This window comes from Liolophura sinensis, chromosome 4, assembly GCF_032854445.1.
Source record: "Liolophura sinensis isolate JHLJ2023 chromosome 4, CUHK_Ljap_v2, whole genome shotgun sequence".
Taxonomy (NCBI): domain Eukaryota; kingdom Metazoa; phylum Mollusca; class Polyplacophora; order Chitonida; family Chitonidae; genus Liolophura; species Liolophura sinensis.
Window position 1 is genome coordinate 17,566,609 of NC_088298.1, and position 14,921 is coordinate 17,581,529.

The following is a 14,921-nucleotide window of genomic DNA, read 5'->3' on the forward strand; positions in this document are numbered from 1 at the left end:
TTACAAAAATAGGATAGGCCATTAGAGATTTTTTTCATTTTGACAATCAAATGATAAAAAAGGAATTGTAAAGAAATTAACACTGGGAGAGAAATAAAAAAGAAAGGAATTCCATGGAATGCCCCAGAAAAACTTCACAGTAGAGCCATGTACTTGTGAGAGTTGGGACGAATTTACATGTATTCTGAATAATGGTCTTACCATGTATGTCAAGACAGGGCATGTACCAAAACTACACATTATGCCATTCCGCGTGTTCCCAATACTACACATTATGCCAATCTGCGTGTTCCCAAGACATGTACCAAAACTACACACTATACCAATCTGTGTGTTCCCAATACATGTACCAAAACTACACATTATGCCAATCTGTGTGTTCCCAATACATGTACCAAAACTACACATTATGCCAATCTACGTGTTCCCAATACATGTACCAAAACTACACATTATGCCAATCTGTGTGTTCCCAATACATGTACCAAAACTACACATTATGCCAATCTGCCTGTTCTCAATACATGTACCAAATCTACACATCATGCCAATCTGTGTGCTCCCAATACATGTACCAAAACTACACATTATGTCAATCTGTGTGTTCCCAATACATGTACCAAAACTACACATTATGCCAATCTGTGTGTTCCCAATACATGTACCAACACTACACATTATGCCAATCTGCCTGTTCCCAATACATGTACCAAAACTACACATTATGCCAATCTGTGTGTTCCAAATACATGTACCAAAACTACACATTATGCCAATCTGTGTGTTCCCAATACATGTACCAAAACTACACATTATGCCAATCTGCCTGTTCCTAATACATGTACCAAATCTACACATCATGCCAATCTGTGTGTTCGCAATACATGTACCAAAACTACACATTATGCCAATCTGTGTGTCCCAATACTACACATTATACCAATCTGCCTGTTCCCAATTCATGTACCAAAACTACACATTATGCCAATCTGCCTGTTCCCAATACTACACATTATGCCAATCTACATGTTCCCAATACATGTACCAAATCTACACATTATGCCAATCTGTGTTCCCAATACATGTACCAATACTACACATTATGCCAATCTATGTGTTCCCAATTCATGTACCAGAACTACACATTATGCCAATCTACGTGTTCCCAATACATGTACCAAAACTACACAATTATGCCAATCTGCCTGTTCCTAATACCTGTACCAAAACTACACATTATGCCAATCTGTGTTCCCAATATGTGTACCAAAACTACACATTATGCCAATCTACGTGTTCCCAATACATGTACCAAAACTACACATTATGCCAATCTGTGTGTTCCCAATACATGTACCAAAACTACACATTATGCCTATTTGTGTGTTCCCAATACATGTACTAAAACTACACATTATGTCAATCTGTGTGTTCCCAATACATGTACCAAAACTACACATTATGCCAATCTGCCTGTTCCCAATACATGTACCAAATCTACACATTATGCCAATCTGTGTGTTCCCAATACATGTACCAAAACTACATATTATGCCAATCTGTGTGTCCCAATACTACACATTATACCAATCTGCCTTTTCCCAATTCATGGACCCAAAATACACATTATGCCATTCCGCGTGTTCGCAACACTACACATTATGCCAATCTGCCTGTTCCCAATACATGTACCAAAACTACACATTATGCCAATCTGTGTGTCCCAATACTACACATTATACCAATCTGCCTGTTCCCAATTCATGTACCAAAACTACACATTATGCCAATCTGCATGTTCCCAATACTACACATTATGCCAATCTGTGTGTTCCCAATACATGTACCAAAACTACACATTATGCCAATCTATGTGTTCACAATACATGTACCAAAACTATACACCATGCCAATCTGTGTGTTCCCAAGACATGTACCAAAACTACACATTATGCCAATCTGACTGTTCCCAATACATGTACCAATACTACACATTATGCCAATCTGTGTGTTCCCAATACATGTACCAAAACTACACATTATGCCAATCTGTGTGTTCCCAATACATGTACCAAAAATACACATTATGCCAATCTGTGTGTTCCCAATATGTGTACCAAAACTACACATTATGCCAATCTACGTGTTCCCAATACCTGTACCAACACTACACATTATGCCAATCTGTGTGTTCCCAATACATGTACCAACACTACACATTATGCCAATTTGCGCATTGCAATGAAATATTTTGGAGTACGGCAGAGAAACATCAATCAAATAAATCTTTTGCTTTCAAGGCAAATAAATGCCAAGAAAAGACACAACCCCACTGGGAGAGGTACATGTAACAAACAAACATACTGAATGTCCAAGTGTCCAACTAAATGCAGGAATGGGGTGGGAATGAAGAAAAAGTTTTGCTCTTAAAAATAGTGATACAAGTATTAGTACATTTTGACCTCCAGTGACCTGTGCTCCTTGATAAAGCTTACGTGAATACTGATGGACAGATCGCTAACTGTTCCAGAATCCTCTTTTGGCATCTCAGGGTGGATGTTTGGAGCGACGCGAACACGAGGGGCAATACAGCACAGCGACATGAGAGAACCCGGCAGGATTACCTCCCCTGATGCACATGTCGCCATGACACAAAATCTACATATACAGGGGAGAAAACCTTAATGAAAGTCACCTGGCTTCCACACTTTCTGATACATAAATCACAACAATGATGTCCTAGTACAGTATACAAAGATAAAATCCATTCACGAAAATACATTCATTAAAAATACTTCAAGTACATGTGCACTAGAATACAAGTTTGCAACCTCCAAGGTGTAAGTACATGTATAATATTTAAATTGCACGTGCCACCAGCTCCACAATTGATCAGAAAAGTTCTTCCTGCAGATGTAAAACTAAATCAAGACTTGACAATCAGAAATTATTCCCTCAATGTATCCAGCTTCAGTTGTACAGATGAAGCATCTAGGGCTTATTACCGGAATAGGAACACTGGAAGGCAAATACAGGTATATCCATGAAAACGATGAGAGAGTATTAAAAACTGCATGGAGTCGTGGCCCTTTGTACAAGTACTATACCATATTGCATGACACAGGCACTAAGACTACTGCACTGGCCTATTCACAGTTGGTATATACTGCCCACAGAAGTCAGAAACACTGGCCTATTCACAGCTGCTTTATACTGCCACCAGAAGTCAGGAGCATTAGCCTATTCACAGTTGGTATATACTGCCCACAGAAGTCAGGAGCATTGGACTATTCACAGTTGGTATATACTGCCCACAGAAGTCAGAAACACTGGCCTATTCACAGTTGGTATATACTGCCCACAGAAGTCAGGAGCATTGGCCTATTCACAGTTGGTATATACTGCCCACAGAAGTCAGGAGCATTAGCCTATTCACAGCTGGTATATACTGCCCACAGAAGTCAGGAGCATTGGACTATTCACAGTTGGTATATACTGGCCACAGAAGTCAGGAGCATTAGCCTATTCACAGTTGGTATATACTGCCCACAAAAGTCAGGAGCATTAGCCTATTCACAGTTGGTATATACTGTCCACAGAAGTCAGGAGCATTAGCCTATTCACAGTTGGTATATACTGCCCACAGAAGTCAGAAACATTGGCCTATTCACAGCTGCTGTATACTGCCCACAGAAGTCAGGAGCATTAGCCTATTCACAGTTGATATATACTGCCCACAGAAGTCAGGAGCATTGGCCTATTCACAGTTGGTATATACTGTCCACAGAAGTCAGGAGCATTAGCCGATTCACAGTTGCTGTATACTGCCCCCAGAAGTCAGGAGCATTAGCCTATTAACAGTTGGTATATACTGGCCACAGAAGTCAGGAGCATTAGCCTATTCACAGTTGGTATATACTGCCCACAAAAGTCAGGAGCATTAGCCTATTCACAGTTGGTATATACTGTCCACAGAAGTCAGGAGCATTGGCCTATTCACAGCTGCTGTATACTGCCCACAGAAGTCAGGAGCATTGGCCTATTCACAGTTGGTATATACTGCCCACAGAAGTCAGGAGCATTAGCCTATTCACAGTTGGTATATACTGCCCACAGAAGTCAGAAACATTGGCCTATTCACAGCTGCTGTATACTGCCCACAGAAGTCAGGAGCATTGGCCTATTCACAGCTGCTGTATACTGCCCACAGAAGTCAGAAACACTGGCCTATTCACAGCTGCTGTATACTGCCCACAGAAGTCAGGAGCATTGGCCTATTCACAGCTGCTGTATACTGTCCACAGAAGTCAGGAGCATTGGCCTATTCACAGCTTCTGTATACTGCCCACAGAAGTCAGAAACACTGGCCTATTCACAGTTGGTATATACTGCCCACAGAAGTCAGAAACACTGGCCTATTCACAGCTGGTGTATACTGCCCACAGAAGTCAGGAGCATTGGCCTATTCACAGCTGCTGTATACTGTCCACAGAAGTCAGGAGCATTGGCCTATTCACAGCTGCTGTATACTGCCCACAGAAGTCAGGAGCATTGGCCTATTCACAGCTGCTGTATACTGCCCACAGAAGTCAGAAACACTGGCCTATTCACAGCTGCTGTATACTGCCCACAGAAGTCAGGAGCATTGGCCTATTCACAGCTGCTGTATACTGCCCACAGAAGTCAGAAACACTGGCCTATTCACAGTTGGTATATACTGCCCACAGAAGTCAGAAACACTGGCCTATTCACAGCTGCTGTATACTGCCCACAGAAGTCAGGAGCATTGGCCTATTCACAGCTGCTGTATACTGTCCACAGAAGTCAGGAGCATTGGCCTATTCACAGCTGCTGTATACTGTCCACAGAAGTCAGGAGCACTGGCCTATTCACAGTGGGTATATACTGTCCACAGAAGTCAGGAGCACTGGCCTATTCACAGTTGGTATATACTGTCCACAGAAGTCAGGAGCCGGCTCAGAGACTCATCCTTCTGCTTGAGTCATGATAAATAAATATAGTGGCCCATACACCAATACGGCACAGTCAAAATCAGACCACTTACATGATGTGTGTATGTGAGTTCACAGAGAAACACTGATAAGCTACATGTATAAAGTTTCCAATTCTCAGCACATTTAAGTGTCTTCATATAAAACAGTCCCACAGGATGATACATGCAGTAACTCACACAGCTACTTTATCAGATTGCATCCATACACATTGTTATGAAACATGAGTTCGGAGAAAGGCAAACATATATACATATATTTAATGCACAGTCTGGGCAGTATTTATGGTTACATGTAAGTATATATATACATGTAGAGCTGCAGCCATTTTCAAAGGAAATCACGGCACTCTCAGTTAGTCCAATAGGTATCAGTACACAATCAAAAAATGTGCTCCCTCCAAGAAGTAGCACAAAGTGCTTAATTTAGCTGACCTGCATCTTTGAGACAGAGGCTTGGTATAGTACCATCTGGAAACGATCTGTTTTTATGTCCCATGTTAATTCAGTATAATTCCATGGTTCACATACATGTTCCTAACTTACACCAAACAGTAGAATCCAAGCATCTTTTCAAATATACACACTGTACATGTATATGTAGAAATCAAGGTTTAAGGTAAAGAAAAAAGTACAAGACTGCAGAAATAAAACTTCAAAATAAACTGAAAACCAATGATCCTTCCAGTATAGTATGAAAAGCCTGCATCATGTGTAATAATACATCTTCCTTTTCCAAACTTCATCTTCCCAAGTCAGTGAGCAACAGAAAGAAAAACTATCCACAACTTCAACAACCTGCATGGCCCCTATATCCCCTATAACTCCCACTCTCTGCACAGTGGCGTTTGAAGGCATACATACTGTACATTAAACACAGTTGTGTGGAGAATTCAGGTCAGTGTGAACAGAAATAGCCTCTGCACAGATATGTACCTCTGTGCTTACAAGTATGCTCACCACTTCACAACCTTACAAAGATATGCACGTACCAAGTACATATAAGTATATATGCTTACACATCTTAGGCTATCTGCTTTGTTAAATACTGCTAGTCATGTACAAAGTAAATGTATGCTGTTTTTTTTTTTTTTGTTTTGTTTTTTTATTCACTTTTTTTTTTGTCTGAGCTACGGAACATAATTAAATCTTTTGAGGCGTGAGATTCTAGAGTCCCACATGGGTGATTTTATCTGTTTATATTTCACTATCAAGCACACATACAGTGCATTCTCCACATATATACAAACACACACAAATAATAAATAACATTACTTCTATTCGTTTATTACAAATTTTATTTATCTATTTTGGACATGACTTTCGACACATTCTTTTCCGCGTCATTTTGGATGACAGCTGTATGACATATGGTAACAGTGTCTCTTGACTTGTATATTTTGCTGCCTCACTGGAACACAATGCTGAAGACACCAGACATGACACCAAATTTATTGTATATTTCATTAATGACTACAGCAAAGTTACTAAATTCACCTGATTGGAGAGTTTTATTTCTGTAATAGAAAGGCGTTTTCGGATTTATTTAGATGGTACATGGAGAATGATTTCAGTCTCAACAGGGAAAGTAATGTGTCATTTGGTTCTAAAAACGCATTTTTTGCTGCAGATTTTTGAGGCAAATACAGATAGTATCCTCAAAAAAGACAAGAACTGTGTTACCTTTCCTAAGAAAACAGCAAGAAGTCATATATTTGGTGTCTTCGACATGATTTCTTCAGTGGTGACATGGATTCGCCCTGCCACAAGAAGACACAGTAAATGCACACACACCTAATGACTCCTCGCCGTCACATGACTAACAAATTGTTTACTAAGACATTAAACCGCAAGCATGCATATATACATACTTATATATTAGTTATATGATAACAGAGGGGCCTCCATGGCCAAGGGTGTTAGTGCATCAACACGGTGCAATCACCCATGAGCCTCCCCCAACGCGGTTGAAGTCAAGTTCAGAGTGAGTTCAAGTTCAGCTCTTGGGAAGGTGTTCCAGCAACCTGCAAATGGTTGTGGGTTTCCATCGGGCTTTGCCTGGTTTCTTCTCGCCGCCGGAATGTGAAATATTCTTGAGTACGGTGTAAAACACCAATCAAATAAATAAACATGGTGACAGAATACACTGTATGTTACCCACTTTAAAATCTTGATATGGAACTACCTAGGCTTGGAATTGAACCTGGGTCTCCATCTAATAATAATTAGCACTCAGAATTAATTCTTGTGTAACATTTTCCTTCTGTACACATACAAAAAGAGGTCACTTTTAGAAACCAAAATTTTGGGATCTGCTCAGATTCCAGTAAAAAAAAAAAAGGCTCATTCAAACTCAAGTATATATTGCAATATTTAGAACATTGTTTAATTCATATGTTTCAAAGCTATGAACTTGAAATTCCCAAAATCTATTCACATTTATACACACATGTATTAAAACCTTTCCTTGGAGCAAAATCAGCCTTGTGGGGCTAGATTTAAACTAGATTTTTGTGGAATTTTATAAGACAAATGTAAGAGAATCCATTTAGATTCTGGAAAAAAACAACGAAAATGAAGGCTTGAAAAGGAAGTGCGACACATCATAATACACACGTAGCTCAGTGGTTGAGGCCATAATTGGTTGATTTTTACAAGTTTCTTGTCATTCACCCTGAATAGATTCAGAGGTTTTTCTACTACATAGTTTTGTCACACAAACAATTTGCAGACAAACGGTAAGCACAATTATGTCTGGTAAAATGATCTTGTATTGTGTTTGCTGTAAATGCTGTGGTTTCAGGGCCACATGTAATGCCATTTTAGTTCCAGAAAATGTCTGGGCCTCCAAACTGTTGGACACCCAAACTAATCATGTAAATCACACGTACACTGCACAAAAATATGGTATGCTTTCATGCATATTTCTTACACTGACAGATTTAAAAACTGTTACAAAGCATCATTTTGAGTTTCATTTTATAGACTTGTTTCATAATGTTACCTTTAAAGTTTGGGATAAGGACATTCAGTTTTTTTCAAGATATGACACTGGGTTTCTTTAACCACCTGTGCTGTTGATACTTTGAAATATTCTGAGAGAACTGTAGGGGGTAGAGAAATAGTATACACAGTCTTATGAAGCTTGTGTCATTCATGATACAAACAAATCATTTTTAATATCATCACTTTCATAATAACTGTACACGTAAATTCCATTGATAAATGTGATTTAATTGTTGAAAAGGTTGAAGACTTCCAGTAGTCACTGAATAACGTCAAGGAATACAGTTCTCATGGACAAAAATTTAGGTCAAATACACATGCAGCATTCAGACAACCTTGCCAATATTGCTTGTTTAAGTGACACAGCTCTTAATTCAAACTTCTAAATCTGAGTATATCTACAAGCCACAGACTTGGATATTGTATGATATGATTGCTGCATGATGTGTTGAGAGCAGGTTACACCAACATCTAGGAAGATTTGATTTGTATAGATTACTGAACACCATACTTAAGAATTTTTACATGTATACATGTCCAATGGTAGTCAGTTTTATGGGTGGAGGAGACCAGAGTGTCTAGCTAGCGCAATCCTAGCACAAGCCCTCCCAGCCTGGCTTTACAACCTCGCTATGGTTTAACCTGGTGGAATGGGAGATCGCAATGAAGCGGTCGCCGCCCTCTGTTGACATTATCTTCAAAGTACTCCCCCATGTATTCTTAGTAAATCCCACATATTGTTTGGCTGATAGCCTTCCTTGTTAGAAAAAGTCCCAAAGATAAAAATCAAAACTTTAACTTGATTGACTTTTTTTCCATGACCATGTTTAGCCTCATTTTGAACTGTGATAGGGTCTGGCAAGTTACTGCACAAACAAACTTTCCAATGTGATTACATGTATAGATGTACACATCATGCTGGTGGAAGACAAGTGGTCTTGATTCACACTGGGTGCAGTTGTAGAAACACCAGGGCTAAAATGAAGGTAGTGTGAGATGACTCTGATGTTTGGTTTGGCAAAAGTTCATCTGGCCAAGGATCAATCTCAGAGCGCACTCCATTCAAAAACTTGATGCAGTTATTTTGTCACATATGTCATACAGCAAGTCATTTTGAGAAACACCAAGGAATCTTGGGCCCACGAGGCCTAGGAAATAAACAGGAAGTGTCTGCAAAATCAGGGTTTTGGAGACATGTTTGATGGGTAATTTTTGTCTGAAATGCCACAAAATCAAATGCATCTGGTTTTTAAATGGACAAACAAAATTTTTGAACATCTATGACTATGGCAGTTGGTAGACAGGTTAGTTCAATAGCCATTGGAAAAGTTGCAGGTAAAAAAATTAGGTACGGGTGAGCCTCCTTTTCTTATATTGGCCTAGTGTCGTTGGAGTCTCGACGCTAACAGTATTAATTTCATACTCAACAAAGTCCAGGCCAACTGTCTGTTTTTATCGAACAAGTCTCCTGGAAGTTAAAGATAACAACCTAAAGATCAGTTTTCCGCATCCACTGCACCGCTACCAAATGTCCCTACTCGCTTTAGAACAGATTTATTATAGCCATAAGGCTTCCACGACACACGCTCCTCGGCCATGGCCGCCATGTTGAGCAGCTACATGTAGGCGTACGTGCATGTCCTGCTTCATAGTGGAGCAGTAGGAAGATGGCGGCCATGGCCGAGAAGCGTGTGTCATGGAAGGCTTCATGGCTATAATAAAACGAAATCAGAAATCGGGTTTTTAGATAGGTGTCACTTAATTGCACGAGACTTGCTCGACAACAACGAGAATCGGCCTGGACCTTCGTTGAGTACAAAATTAATACTGTTAGCATTGAGACTCCAATGACACTAGACCAACATAAGAAAATGAGTTGTAATATGTCAAGGCTAGGTAACGGTAAAGCACGCTAGCAATAATTTAACTCTTTTAACTTGAAGTGTTTTTGCTTCCATACAAATTAAAGTTGGTTTAGCACCTGTCAAACTTGTTAGCAAGCATCAAATTACACAAATGGAGTGTAATTCTGACAACTACATAATTCTGACACCACATAATTTTACACCAGCGGTACCGAAGGGCACCCAGCCGAACTAATCCAGCTGTTGTTGTTGTAACTAACTATTCAGTTCTACTACCAAAGGGGAAAAAGTTTTTGTCACGTACTTACGTCAACAGGAACTGGGAAAACAATTAAACGTTTGATCCATTTGGCTTGAAAGTTAACAAAACATTAATTCACATGATGATCCAGTCATTGGTATCCTCTAGTTGGTCCAAAACTTTCTTCTTGTTCACCACACCAAATGTCACTTTGTAACTTATGTTGTTGTTGTCGTGCTGTTTTGATGACTCGTACCTTATCACTCAAGCAAGGTACGAGGTCGGAAAGCGCTAAACGCTATCCGAGAGCTTACATGTGAATGGTCAATTTATTGTAAGTTTGATATTATCGAGTGTTTTGATTGGATTTTATGTTTCCGAATTACATGTGCGGGTTTGACCTTTGACAGTGGACAAGACATGCCGAAAGCTGGGACTATAACAGTCTCAGCCGAAAGTTAGAATTTTTGTAAGAACATACCGTATTACCCATAGTTTTACATTTACTTTCACTAATAAGCTGTTGTGGCAGTTTGAGCCATTAAGTTGTCGCGGAAATTTATAGGAGCATGGTGAGATCTGTCTGAATCGCATTCATAAAGGTTGCATAATTTTTATAAAAAAAAAAAATGGGGGAAAAATTCACTGAGTACAGTAGATGAATGAGTCTTATGAATGCCCATTAATATCTACTTGTAAGCCAGAAAAAACAACGTACCTAACAACAAGTTTTCAGTAAGGCAAGGATCTCGTGATCTTTTAATATGGGGTCGGGCGTAGAGGCCAGTGGTCCCTGCGTATCAGTATATATGGACCGAGGTCTCAGGCAAGTTTTCAGTAATTTTTTAGACAAGTTACGCAAAAGTTCATCATAATGCACCATGAGTCCAGAATTGAATTAGAGCTTTTAGATATTAGGAATATTGTACTTAGACAATATTTTCACCTCCGTTTTCATGCACCTTTGTTCAAGCAAAACAGCAAATGCCTGAAGGTTTGTATGCAGTCTCAAAAATGTTAAACATAAAGGTTAAAGATAGTTATGAGACTCACATACATGGTAAGGATTTTTCAGTATGGTCAGTATAGGGTTGTAGGTTTCCCCTGTGTTATGAATGTTTTCCTTCCATTCTGGCTGCCGTTGTAAATTAAAGTGAAATATTGTTGAGTAGGGCAAAAAACAAAAAACACCAATCAAATAAATAAATAAATGGTCAGTACATAGAATACACTTGAAAAATTTGCCAAAGTAAAGATGCATGTAAGAAAGCTGATAGCTCGCACAGACTGTGAAAAAAATTATTTTATTCTTGCCCATCATTAATTAAGATTTGCACCAACAGGTTTAGTTGCTCCCTGAAAATTTCTGCAGATTGCATAATAGTGTGTTAATTTTTAAATCCAGATCTTCTTGGGACGTAAATCTGAATGTCTGGCAACAACCTGCGGATGGTTGTGGGTTTCCCCCGGGCTCTGCCTGGTTTCCTCCCTCCGCTGTCACTGTTGTACAAGTGAAATATTCTTGAGTATGGCATAAAATACCAATCAAATAAATAAAAAAATAAATACAAACAACCAACTAAATACATAGATTTGACTTTGGAATTTTGAAGCAGTAAGCCCATCATTCATGTTAGCATCAAAGTAACCTAAAGCTTATTATTTTTAGGAATATACATGTAATTATATACATATATACATGTACGTGTTGGAGAAAAACATGAGACCAGCCTTGATGGCTCAGTTGGTAGAGCATGTGCTTCAGGGGAGGTAGATCCAGGGTCAATCCTGGGTCGAGTAACACCTAACACCTTAAAAGGGGTAGCATTAAAGGGATAACCGGTGCAACAACTTGTGGACCCATATCAGTATAATGGCTCAGGTGGGGTGGCTTACTTGCCTTTGGTAAATCGCCTCAGTGAAGCAGCACTGGATAAAAGAGCGTTGAAAATCCGTCCTGCAACAAGGAGGCACATTACATGCACTCTAAGGACTCCTTCTTCATCATCAGACTTAAAAATTGTTAAGGATGATGTGTTTTAACCCCCAAGCACTCACTCACAAACATGAAGCTTCAAAACATTTCGAGCATATATTATAATGTTTTATCAGAGTATGTAATAATTACATGCACCATTACCTATACAATATAAATCCCAAAAATTGAGCTTAATATCAGTAATTTTTTTTAAGTGATTAAGGGGAAGTTTGTCTGATATAGAAGTATTTGAGAGCGCATGGATGTACCTGTTTTAAGGTAAATGGGAGGTATATGCTCCCAAAACATAAACACAGCAGGTGTTTACATATTAAACAAAAGGTGAACACTTCCAGGATCATATACGGTATGTCATTTTTGAACTTTCGCATTATACCTTTTGACAAAATTCTTGTGGAATGCATTGGTTCCATTTAAGTATTTATTTGATTGTTAAACGTAACTTCTGATGTAATATACGTGTGGATGCAGGCGTAAATTAAGGTCTTAAAAGCTGACATAGGCTTTCTGTTCTAAAAAAAAATGACTACTTTTTTCCTTTAGTGATCATTAGTTTTCCAACTCAATAAAATATAGTGTGTGCACTTACCTGGATGATCTCCCTTTCTTAATGGCCATTTTCACCTGTGATTGAAATATGTCAAGTATTTCACAAGTGTCTCAGATGTGATCATCTTCTGCGGTTAAAATTCCTGACCTATTTAATCTTGTGTAAACTTCTCAGATCACATTAGTTGTGGGCGTCTTGTTTGTTCTTCAAGGCAGAAAACGTGTCAATTGCACCTTTTTTTTTTTTGCCCTGACCTAGAAAAGCCATTCTACTGCAGTAATAAACCAAACAAACAGATTAAACTCAGCTTTTATTTGGCCCTGTACGGAATGTGATAAACTCTGAAGATGAACTTTATTTTTATCTGGCAGGATGTTTTGTTGTACCCACTAATGTCCAGTAATAGAACATTTAAAGACTGCTTATCTAGCTATAACTTTATTCGTTTTCCAAAACAGGCCCTCTAATCTTTGAAAAGCTAGGCGAAAACTTAATACATAAGATGATTGTGGATTTTCCGCGAGTTCTGCCTGGGTTCTTTCCATGGCATGTTGCTAGCGGCTGTCGTATACATGTAAGTGAAATAGTCCAGAGTAGTATCAGATTATTTCTTTACAAGTATGAGTTGGTGTACTGTTTTTCACCTAATGTTTAGCATTTTTCACCTGACAGATATAGGTTTATTCATCCTCCTTATAGGGCCATTTATAAACTTTATGTATACGGTATTTGTGACATTCTTTTGTGAAGTTTTAAGAAAAACTTAAGTGTTGCCATCAAAAGTATCATTTTAAGGCCTTTATCTGCTTTGAATGAAAGGCAGTAATTTTGCATTTGACTTTAAAGGATTTATTTATTTTATTGGTGTTTTACACCGTACTCAAGAATATTCACTTATACGATGGTGGCCAGCATTATGGCGGCAGGAAACCATGCAGAGCCCAGTGGAAACCCACGACCATCCACAGGTTGCTGCCAGACCTTCCCACTTACGGCCAGAGAGTAAAGGATTTATGAAATACATGCTGCATGTATGATTTTCTCGTATTCAATTGTCTGGTGCCATACAGGAGTTTCCTGTTGGGCTTTAAGTGTCCTTCACAAACTTATTTGCAGCACACCTGGTTTCTTCTATCCACAAGCCAGGCCGCCATCATATTTTATTGGTTGATCTCATCACATTTTAATCAGGAAAAATATTTCAATTTATTATATAAGCATTAATTTAATTGTTTATATAATTTGCACGTCTTTGACTCCTGTGTTTGATCCATTCTTTCTCGGACAACTGAATAACTGTTTTCAAAAACACATTCATTGTTTGAATAGTGCAATTCACAGTACACATGAAAAAAAGAAAAGAAGAAAACATGTAGATGAAGGGAAATGTACATATATACACTTCTGTACTGTTGAAAACAACACTAGACCAAATAACTCACAAAAAGTTTAAAAAGAGATCTTGCAGTTCAAATTAAACCCATGTTTAAGGCCTTGTTAGAATTCCAGGCCAGGTTAAAAGTTGATTTATAGAGTTACTAAACATGAAATGACTGCTTGCTTAGGTATGTTTTGATCCATCTTCTGGAACTAAGATTATGTTATTTGTTATCTTCTGTTATAACAACTGAATATGTCTCTCAGCTTTTCAATTTATTCCAACAGATGACAGATACTTTGTTTACTTCCACAGATTACCATTTTTTATTTCAGCTTTGACAGACTCATGTGAGGAACACAGCTGAGCCTTCATGCCTGCTCATAGCCATGAAATAGCACCAGAGCAGTGGAAGAAACCCGACACCCTGAGAGACCACTTGTTCATTTTTGTTGAAGGTGGCTGGTGGTTTTCCCTATGCGGCACAGCTCTCACTACTGAAATACTGGCATATCCTATAACCTCTGCCTGTGTTAGATATGATATATATATATAGAGAGAGGCCTGGAAATTTGGCGTTTTAGCTCACATGAGTAGAGTTAGTTGGATAGATAGATGCATGGACAGACAGCATTGTGGTTGATAAGCAAATTCAACATATGCACAAGACTGAAATGTCAACCGAAATAGCTAACGGCTTTTCTCATAGATCAGAGAATTGACATTTAGGGAAGCGCATCTTATGATCCATGGTTGTAGGCCACAACTACTGCCTGTCTCCCTGGGATCTTGCAGTTGGCACACATCAAATGGCTTGGTCTGGATCTATAGGCTTAGAGACACAAGACTGTTATGTCAACAAACGATGTGA